Source organism: Pinus tabuliformis, chromosome 1_1 (assembly GCF_031772625.1).
Source record: "Pinus tabuliformis cultivar Carrire ecotype Pingquan chromosome 1_1, CPIR1, whole genome shotgun sequence".
NCBI lineage: Eukaryota > Viridiplantae > Streptophyta > Pinopsida > Pinales > Pinaceae > Pinus > Pinus tabuliformis.
The window spans coordinates 489,338,659-489,350,424 of record NC_142297.1 but is presented as its reverse complement, the minus strand read 5'-3'; positions in this window follow the sequence as shown (position 1 = coordinate 489,350,424).

Sequence of the window (11,766 nt, the reverse complement as noted above, 5' to 3'; positions counted from 1 at the left end):
CCCGTACTTGAACACAATATTTGCAACCAAACTGCTTCCTTGCTTGCATGAGTCGCTGCCATGTATTCTGCCTCTGTAGTTGATAATGCCACTATAGATTGTTTCTTACTCATCCAACTGACCACACCTCCAAATAGGTTAAACACATACCCACTTGTAGATCTTCTTTGATCCAGATCTCCAGCCCAGTCTGCATCAACAAAGCCATGAATATCCAACACTTTGTCCAATCCTGGTATTCCTTGGTAGCACAAACCATAATCACTAGTGCCATGCAAATACTTGAAAACTCGTTTCACTATTGTGCAATGCTCCTTTCCTGGTTTTGACATAAACCTGCTCAATACTCCCACTGCATGTGCAATGTCTGGTCTAATACAAACCATTGCATACATTAGTGTACCGACTGCACTTGCATATGGAACATGGGACATGTCCTCTTCCTCTTCTTGTGTCTTGGGACACTGTTCAGCAGATAACTTTACACCTACAGGAATAGGAACCTTCACTAGTTTACTATCCTGCATATTAAATCTCTACAATATTGTGTCGACATACTTCCTCTGGTTTAACCAGAGCTTCCTCTTTGCCCGATCTATTTTAATTTCCATGCCCAAAATATAGTTTGCAGCACCAAGATATTTCATGTTGAATTTGGAGGAGAATTGGGCCTTCAAATCCTAGATAATTTCTTTGTCATTTCCAACCAACAACATATCATCCACATACAAGACCAAATAAATAACGCAGTCACCAATTAATTTAAAATACACATAGTGATCTTCTTTTCTTCTGGTGAAGCCAAGTCCCCATATAAATGTATCAAATTTTTTATACCACATCCTTGGTGACTGTTTTAACCCCTAAAGAGACTTCTTTAACTTGCATACTAGTTCTTTCTTACCCTTCACCACAAAGCCTTCAGGTTGCTTCATGTAGATTTCCTCTTCCAGATCCCCGTGAAGAAATGTTGTCTTCACATCCATCTATTCTACCTCAAAATCAAAAGTAGCAACAACAAATAAAAGTAATATAATTGAAGTTACCTTGGAAACACGAGAAAAAATATCACAAAAATCAATTCCCGGCACCTGGGAATAACCTTTTTCTACCAACTGAGCTTTGTATTTCTCCACCTTTCCTTCTGCATTTGTCTTCTTCTTGAACACCCATTTGCTGCCAATGGGTTTCCTTCCAATCGGCAACTCCACTAGATCCCAAGCCTCATTTTTGTGCAAAGATTCCATTTCATCAACCATGGCCTCTTTCCAGAGTTTTCCATCCTTTGAAACTGCTGCTTCCTTCACAGTTCTGGGATCATCATCAGCAATAGATAAAGAAAAATTTGAATAGAAAGTATATGGACTATACCTTTCTGGCTGCCTTCTTTCTTGAGCTAATCTTCTCACACCTGAAGTTTGTGGCTCTTCATCTTCTGATTCCTCCTTTGCTGTCGAGTTTGATTCTTCCTCCTTTAGCTCAAACTCTATCTTCTCAGGTTCCTTTGGTTGGACTTCATATTTAATAACATCTTTCAGCTCTCTAAACACCACATCTTGGTTGTACACAACCTTCCTTGTTACTGGGTTCCAAAGCTTATAACCCTTTAAACCATCCTTATACCCAATAAAGATGCACTTTTCAGATTTACTATCCAACTTGGTTCATTTCTCCTTTGGAACATGTACATATGCTTCACATCCAAATACCCTTAGATGTGAAAGAGAGGGTTTCTTACTAGTTCATACCTCTTATGGAGTTTTATCCTCCAATGCTGATGAAGGTGATTTGTTGACCAGGTAACATGTTGTCTCCACCGCCTCTACCTAGAATTTTTGTCCTAACTCGGCACCACTGAGCATGCTTCTTGCCCTTTCCATCAACATCTTGTTCATTCTTTTTGCAACTCCATTTTGTTGAGGTGTATATGGAGTAGTCTTCTTCCATGCTATACCACACTCACAAAATTCTTCAAATTCCTTACTGCAAAACTCTCTACCGTTATCTGTTCTTAGCACCCTTATCTTCTTCTCGATATCTATCTTTCCACTGCTCGCCATCTTCTTTCACCACCAGAACCAATCTCGTAGATCTCCCACTGAACAGGGTCTACCATAGGCCTGAGTGAAACCCCTCAGCAACAAAGGCATCCCCTTGAAGCCAAAAACAAATCTGATAAAAAATTAGGTTTTAACTCCATACAGAAATTACCTGCATACGAATTCTAAAACACATAAAATAAACAATGTGAGAGCATAACACATAAAACACATATACACAAAGATTTTCCCCTGGATCCCACAACCGGAACTACCAACTTGATTTTTTATTATATTCCTTTCAATGTTATAATACATATTTATACATGCCAAAGCATCCAGTACCATGGACCGAAAACCATCGCGTCAAAAACCATGGACCGAAAACCTTCGCATCCAAAAACATGTGCGAAAATCATGCACAAAACCATAGGTGGGTTCACCCAACCTAACATAGGTTCCAAAACCAAAATTTTCCAGGGCGTTGCCCCAGACCCCATAGAGTGAGGTTACCTACACCCCTCAAACCCCCTATGACGCCCCTCGCTACGCAATCGGCACAATGAACTCCCCGGTTAACTACGTGGGCTAGTCATGGAAAGAATATAACACAACCCAACAAGGCTTAACATAGTTTTCCTTTTTCTTTCATTATAGAGTAAATCTACATTTAGATTAAATATTTCATTCTAGAAGTCCTCTTATAAAAGAGGCAAAATGATAGTTGTGGTTTGGATGAGCCTTAAATCAGCTTAAAGATTTTCTTCCTTGTCCGTGCACAACAAGAAGGCTAATACAATTTCTCTTTTTCAGTTGGCGAGTTTGTTGGTTTGAGGGGGCTTGGACCCAAGTTAAGAGTTAGTTGCGCAAACCAACAAAACCCTACACTATCGGCCCTTTCGGAAATAACCCGCTTAGCGCAGGCTGTAGTCTCACCGAGGCAGTGTTGGGGGATGCTAGAACTAGGCTTCTACACCAGAAGGCTATGTGACGTAGATTTAAGGTGTTTCTTTAGTTTCAGGTCTGATCTGACCTTCACAAACACTTATCCTTGAAATCCCCAAACTTAAAGTGATTTTCAGTTAAATAGAGTTATGAACTTCGCATAAGCATCTAGTCATGCATAAAATAATGTATAATAGTAGATCTAGATCTTCACTGAGAAATTAGGACAAAAATATATATAAATGGAATTCAATTGAGCGTAAATATAGAAAACACATAAATATATAAATTGGACACATAATTTCTTCAAATACTCTTTATTACTTTAGATCTTCAATATACAGACTTTCGACATCCTGCGCACACAACTGCAGGGGCCCATGCACTCAGTTGCGGACTTACTAAGGTCTCCATGCACTCAGCTGCAGGAGCTTGCCCCTTTGCACAAAATATAGAAATATCATATTCTTATAGATTCAAAACATATCAAAATCTGACTTACTTCTGATTGATTCCTTAGGCTTTCTAAGACACCTCTTTATATACTTTTTTCCTATTACAATACCATGGTCTGCAAACCATGGGCGGACCTCAAAAAAATACAAAAATTAAGGGGTTTTGACCTTCCTAACACCCCTTGACTCCTATAGACCTACACTCTGTGTGCTCCTCTCCTTAAAATGCAGAGACTTTACTATATCTTAGTCAAAATTTGACCTAGGGGACCTTGTCCCAACATGCCCCTAACACAAAGATGTGACTCATCCCCGAGTCACTTTGCTGGTATGTCCTCGATGCATGCTTTGAGGCCATTGAATTTTAACTTCAAGGCTTAAAGTTCTATTGTACTTTGCGCGATGGTCTGCCGAACCTCTTCAACCAACTTCTCTGTAGTTGGCCTTGCGACTGCTAACCTCATTGTCCTCTGCATTTGCTGAAGGGATTTTAATTTTCTTTGGACAATATATGGTAGTTGGCTTGATTCGTTGACCCATGGCTACGTCCTTGCTGAAATGAAAGAGGCATTATGACATAGCTCATCAATCTGAGTCTAGATGAATTTCCCTTCTTCGAGTCTGGTAAACCTCTACACAGGTGCTAAGGTCCATGCTGTTGCCCTGATATCATCAAACTTCAGTTCCTTTTCATAGATGTCAGCTTCAAGTTTCTACAGATGTGGGTCCTCCTAAAACGAGGCCCACATTTCTATCATACTTTCAAATATTTGGCTGTAGTCGTTAAATGCAGTGGTAAGAATTTCCATATTAGCTTTGATAGTAGCCTCGCACTTCTCTTGGACTTCTAGAGGGGTGTTGGGCTGTAGCTTCATCTGAAGCTTGGAGATCTTCCACTGCAGCTCAAACCTCCCACCTGTGGAGTAGGTAAATCTCCTCTATGAACATAGGTGATCCCTCTAGCCTAAGAGTGGGTCTAGCCACAAACTAAACAATCTAATGTAAACTTCCTTAGACTAGAATCGAATAAGAGGGCCTAACTCTTAGAATGTTAATCCAATTGATGGTGATCTCACTCCTTTTCTCCAGCTTCCTTTATTTCTTTCCATTCAAATACCTGAAACAGAAACACAATAGACAACAACAAACATGATAGCATACAATCACATTAAATCTACTTAAAATGTCAAGGAATCTTAAGCCATCAAATGTAATATGGCACCCAATGTAGGAAATAAACCATTAGTTGTATTAATAAAATTCAAAGAGAAATACAACCTGAGCCTTGACGTTGGAGGTTCCCTTTGGCATGTCCGGGTTCCAACACCACTAGAAGCATCTCATGATTCACCCTCAACACAATGTAAGTTCACGGACTCTTTCCTTATGCTCCAAACTAAACAAAACAAGTTTATTATCCCTTCACACACAAATTAGAAGGCTAAGGATCTTAATATAGTTCTCAAGATTTGCAAATTATTTCAGCGCTTTCATTCGCTAGCTGACGGTGTGAAATGGGGAGTTTATATAGCTTTGATGGAAGGGAAATGGATCCTCTTATGGTGGGAGAGGACTTATCCCTTATGGTTTTTTCCATATTAATAGGGGAAAGGAGCCCAAACAGACTCTCTTGGCTCTATCTTTCTCAACCATTTACCAGACTTCCGTTCACAAAGCTTCTAGAGCTAGAAGCTTCAACTCCATTTTTAAAAAATTGCCAAAATAGGGTCAGTGTGAGTGATGAAAGGTTCACTTGTGCCGTTTGGTGCTAGTGTCGATTTTAAACTCTACAAATCAGCGCAGGGGGAGAACTGAGCACTAGCGTCGTCTTGAAAACTGTACTTGAAGGAAGATTCTTGGGAAATGATGAAGGAGGGAAATGTTCTGCAAATGAAGAGAAATGTAGGGACATGTTCTTCATGGCAGGGAAACATATGATGGTCATTGTAGAGGTCCTCCAGGATCGAGGAATGGGGAGTACAAGGACAATGACAAAATTTTGTGTAACAAATGCCCCCTAAAGCATGAAGGCCGAATACGAGTGAGGGGTGAAATGCTTTACAAGTAGATGCGTGGAATCAGAGGCCGCCATAGAAAAATATGAAAGCAAGCATACATACATATACATCACTAAAAGATCTGATACATGAATCATGGTATGGACGTAGCCATCTAGAAGAAGATCATGTAAATGGATCCAAGGTATGGGTGTAGCCATCCAGTAAGAAGGATCATATCAAACCCAAGTATGGCCGTAGCCATCCAATAATGAGAAGGATCACATATAACAGACTCATGGGATGGTCGCAGCCATCCATCTGAAAGAGACATGTATGTAAGCATGATCATGTGACATTGCCCTGCAACCTGCAATTGTGTAATCTGAGCCCAAGGTCTTGGGCTCCAACATGACTTGATCAAAGTACAATTTCTAGCATGTGAATAGACGTGTTGAAGTCAAACATGTGAAAAAATCACTTGATTACCAACCAATGATGTGAACCATTAACAAGCGCGAGAGAAACCACCCATAATGTTAATGTCTCTTAAGGTACTATCAATACAATTCACAAAGTGTGAATAAGGAACTGAAGTTGAACACTCATGAAATCATTTGACCGAAGGCAAATGATGAGAACCTATCATTGAGTGCGAAGAAATTTCCATTGAGGCATGCAAGCTATAAGGTACTTGAAGGGGGTTTATAGATCAACTTCCTGGATAATGAGCTGAAGTCGATAGGAAGTGATCTATCGAAGGAAGGTCATAATGAATGCTTCATCATCGACACAAAATGGGAAACACAATGAATGAGAGTAATCCAAGATGGTGACATATGATCAGACAATGTACAGGTAGGAAGACTTCTCTTGAACATGTGGATGACACGACTCCAGATTTTGGTAGCATTTGACATCATAGGATTAGAGGTCATGGTGATGTGGCAGAGATCATATGAGAGGTTTAAAATGGATAACCCAAAACCCAGGGAGGCAAGTGACAAAGTGAGGATGTCCCAAAACCCGACACGAATAGCAAATGAGTGTTAATGTTCAAGAGCGACATGCTACCTCAAGTGAAGAATACAACTGATGAAATACTTCCAATTTCCCCCCACCATTTCTGGCGAGTACCCCAGTTATTTTTACACAAGCTTGATGGGGATAGCATATGCTTGTAATATAAGTCCATCCTTCGGATGGATCCATCCTAGTAAGTTTTAATGAGCCCTAGGAAGGAGTAGCTTAGTCTTGTCATAATGACAAGTCCTATGTCATTTAATATTTTAATGAGTCCGACAAAGGTGAAACTTGATATCTTTTTCATGTTTAGAGAGTTTGAAAAAGACACGAAAAAGAAAACTCCAAAAGGTCCCTTTTTGTAAAGTTGTCTCTCGAGCCTAAAAAGGTAGAAAAAAATACTCGAGAGAACCTGATCCAGGTGGATATTGGTGGCCACCTGCCAAGTCCACCTGGACCCCCACCATTGTTTCTCTCAGCATTTTCAGTTTCCTTAATTGTAGCACAACTTACTATTTTTAGCAGTTTTTCGGGTCCTAAACTTCTGGAGCCGTTTTGAGGCCCTAAACGACTTTTTTTGGGAAATCTGGGGCAACATGGGTCCATGGACCGATGTTGCCTCCCAAAGTGGTAGTGCTCGGATAGATCTTTCTAACGAACTATTGTATGCATCAAACGGAGATCGTATGCCAAAGTTACGACCCCGAGAAGTTGGTGTACCAATTTACCCAAACGGGGCCCACAGTTGGGCGTTTCATCTTCTAGGGTTAGGTATTGGAATGTTAAGGGTTTTCCATTGTTTTTCAACAATAAATAGGCCTTCGAGCCTCATTGTAACACAATTCAGAGGCATGTAGCCACCACATCTCTTCTCAGAGATAAGCTACCATCGCCCTAGCTAGTTTGTTTCCATTACTGTTTGTAAGCATATTTCAGTATTTTACATTAATGAAAGGAAGTATTATTTCCGCTGCATATCTGTGTTTATGGTTATCTCTGTAATTTGTTGCGTTCCTGTTTAAAGTCCGAATTAGTGGTATCAGAGCGGTCTGCTTTTTCTCTATTTTTCTTTGCATGTCCCCAACAAGGTCGGGATATAAGGAGTTAGGGCTTGAACTGGTCGAACATTCGCAAGACCAGCCTCGCAAATCCTGATGGCCTCCCATGGAGGATGAGAAGAAAGACAAGGGGGCAGGAGATCCTATCAAAATCTTGCTCGAAGAAGCCCTCGAGCAACAACGGAACGCGATGATGGACAGCTTTGCCCAGATCCTTCAGCGGCTACCCAGAAGCGACGCATCGGCTTCCAGCAGCTACTCTGGAAACGCCACGCCCTTTAAGGTACAAGTTAATTTTGAAATCCCCATATTCGAGGGTCAGATAGATGCAGATGCCGTAGATAAATGGTTAAATCTGCTAGACGGTTATTTTTCTGTTCATGAATTTTTGAGTCAGGAAAAGATTATTTTCGCTCTTCTCAAAGAAGACCCCCACGTTAAGGATTGGTGGGAAACCTACTGCGAGCAGAAGGATGAAAGTACTGGCTCACTATTTTCAGCCGCACCCACCTGGAATTCATTCCGGGATGTCATCAAGGAGCAGTACTACCCTGTCGGGAGCTATGAGGATGAATACATAAAGTGGACCATGCTTCGGCAAGGAAGGGACCAAGATGTGTCGGAGTTCACCAATATTTTCCATACCCTTCGCACAAAGTTGGGTATCAAGGATTCGGAGCAGCATTTGATACTCAAATACCGTGGCTGCCTACACAAGTACATCTAGGAAGAAATACAATTCCTGAACATCTCCTCGCTCGGCACAACATACCGATATGCCGTCAACGTCAAGCAGAAGTTTAAACAAAAGAAGAGAGACTTTGGATCTGCGAATCCAAAGCAGGGGAAAGGTGCCCCTAAACCACAGAACAAAGGACAAAGCCAAGGCGGGGCAGGCCAAGACAACCTGCCGAAGCTGCAAGCAAAGAACAGTGCCGCGAAGCCGAAAAAGGACACGGGGAAATAGTGTGAGTTCCATAAGAGCTCCACTCACAACACAAGTGAGTGCCGGGCCAAGCAGTCACTGGTGGCTGAGCTAAAGTTTTCAGAATCAGATGCATGTTCTGACTCTGAGTCAGAACCTGACAAGGGGAATGACATAGGGAAGCAGATCATTGATGTAGATCCCAACGCCACTATTGCTACTGCCAAGATCCAGAGAAATGAACTCGAAGATCCAGAGGAGGAGGAGCGTCTCTTCCACTCCCAGATGTGGGTAAAGGGCTCCCCGCTACAGTTCATTGTTGATAGCGGGAGCCAAAAGAACCTCATTTCGGTAGAGGTCGTGAAGCGGTTGGGCTTACCGACCACAACACATCCACAACCGTACACCATCGGGTGGCTTCACCAAGGACGAGATCTTCGCGTGAGCCAGCAGTGTCGCCTTCCATACAACATCAAGCCCTTCACGGATGAGGTATTGTGTGACATTGCTCCCCTTGAAGTTTGTGATGTATTATTACGATAGCCATACTTGTGGAAGCGACATGCTGTGTATGAATCAAGGCCCCGTGCTATTATTATTACATTGGTAAATAATTTGTACAGGATACCAGAGGTAGCACCACCTACCGCCATCTCTTTGGTTACTGCAAAACAATGCAGTAAGCTCATTTCCAAACCGGGAAATTTGTTTTCCTGATGATACGCCCTCAAGGAAAGAAGAAGACGGTGGCCACGGCCTCCAGACAGGGCCCCTCCGCACGACAACTACAGATGGACAAGGTTGTGGAGGAGTACGAGGACATCTTCACCTCCCTCGCAGGGGTTCCTCTGCACTGTCAGGTCAAGCACTCCATCGATTTGACCCCAGGTGCGCCGCTACCCAATGGACCAATTTATCGACGCTCTGTTTTGGAGAACGATGAAATCAAGAGGCAGATTCAAGAGCTCCCGTAGAAAGGTCACATCTGTCCGAGTTCATCGCCTTGTGGGAGCCCGATTGTGTTGGTATAGAGGAAGGATGGGACGTGGAGACTCTGTATTGACTATCGGGCGCTGAACAAGATCACTGTCCATAATAGGTACCCGATCCCATGGATTGATGACCTCCTGGACCAACTAAAGGGGGTGAAATATTTTAGCAAGATCGATCTGAAGTCAAGATATCACCAGGTACCAATCGAACCCTCTGATGTGTGGAAGAGTGCCTTCAAATCCAAGGAGGGCCTTTTCGAATGGTTGGTTATGCCTTTCAGATTGACGAATGCTCCTGCAACCTTCATGAGGCTAATGGATGACATCTTGTGGCCATTCACCAACTCATTTGTAGTAGTATACTTGGATGACATTCTGATCTTCAGCCAGAGTTGGGAAGAGCACCTCCACCACATCCGACAGGTTCTCCAAACACTGCGGCAACACAAGCTATGTGCCAATTTGGAGAAATGCACTTTTGGCATGACCCAGGTTTAGTATCTGGGATACATCATTGATGAAAAGGGGGTGCATGTGGATCCAGCCAAGATCCAAGTCATTCGGGATTGGCCATCTCCAACCACTCTAACAGACCTCCGCAGCTTTCTAGGTCTTGCCAACTTCTACCGCAGGTTCGTGTTGGGGTTTTCTCATATTACTTGGCCCTTGAGTCAAGTCACCAGGGGAGGAGCGAAAGCAAAATTCTTTTGGTCTGAATCTCAACAGAAGGCATTCATAGAGTTGAAGGATCGCCTCTGCACGGCACCAGTTCTCGCGTTACTAGATTTACAACAACCATTTGAAGTCGAGACAGATGCCTCTGACTATGCTATTGGGGCAGTCCTTACTCAACATGGACATCCAGTGGCATATCACAGTGAAACACTTTCAAACACAGTCCGGAAGTACCCCACTTATGATAAAGAGATGTATTCCATTGTGCAGGCCTGCCGACAATGGAAGCATTACATTTTGGGGAAGGAAACGGTCATCCACACAGACCACCGACCCCTGCAGTTCATACAGACCCAAGGGAAATTGCAGAATGATCGCCATCAGAAGTGGTCTACATACCTGCAACAGTTCCACTTGAATATCAAGTATAAGAAGGGAAGCACCAATAATGTTGCAAATTGCCTCAGTCGACCACCGATCATGGCGTTAACCACCGTGCTCAACTCTTGTGGGCACGAGACTTCTGATTGGCCACTTCTCTACAAAAGCAACCCAGATTTCGGCCACACATACCAGACACTCTTGGAGGGTCGGCATGTTCCAGCTTTTCACCTCCAGGATGCCCTGTTATGCCACCTAGGTCACCTTTGTGTTCCTTCAAGCGAGCGTGCCAAGATGATTTGGGAAGCACGCTACAGTCGGGCTGTTGGCCATTTCGGAGTCGAGAAAACAGTGGCAGTACTACAAAATTATTTCTATTGGCCGAATCTTCGACATGATGTTGGAAGTACATCAAATCATGTACTGCCTGTGCCATTGCCAAACCGACCATCAAGAAGCACGGCCTCTATACCCCGTTACCTACCCCTAGTCGACCTTGGGAATCCATCTCCATGGATTACATGTCAGGCCTTCCTTCCACTAAGCATGGAAATGACTGTGTTTTTGTGGTCGTCGACAGGTTCTCGAAGATGGCCATTATGGCGGCCTGTAAGAAGAATATCATAGTACCAGCCACTGCTAAACTCTTCTTTGAACGAGTATGGGTGCACTTTGGGATCCCAAAGTCTATCATATCAGATCGGGACAGTCGGTTCCTCAACACATTTTGGTCTAGTCTCTGGTCAATGCTGGATACCAAACTCACGAAGTCCATAGCCTTCCATCCTCAAACTGATGGCCAGACAGAGGTTGTCAATAGGATGATTGTGCACATTCTGTGCATGTATAACTCAAAGCATCCACGCACATGGGACGAGAGCCTCCCCTATGTTCAGCACAGCTACAACCGAGCTCTTCACAGCTCCACTGGCCATAGCCCTTTTCAGGTGGGTTTGGGATTCCAGCCACTATGCCCCATTGATGTGGCCATGCCACTTGCAGCTACTTACATAAATTCAGCTCATGTCCAGTTTGAAACAGATAAGGCCACCAGCTTCATTGAGTGCATCCAACATATTCGCCAGTAGGTCCATGACATTCTGGAGAAATCAAATGCCAAGTACAAGCAACGACATGATCAATATCGGGTGCCACACAAGTTTCAAGTGGGCGACAAAGTCTGGTTGCATTTTGCAAAAGGAACGCCTTATTGGAGCCTATCAGAAACTGAGACCACTCTGATATGGTCCTTACACCATTACTAAGGCTATGGGAG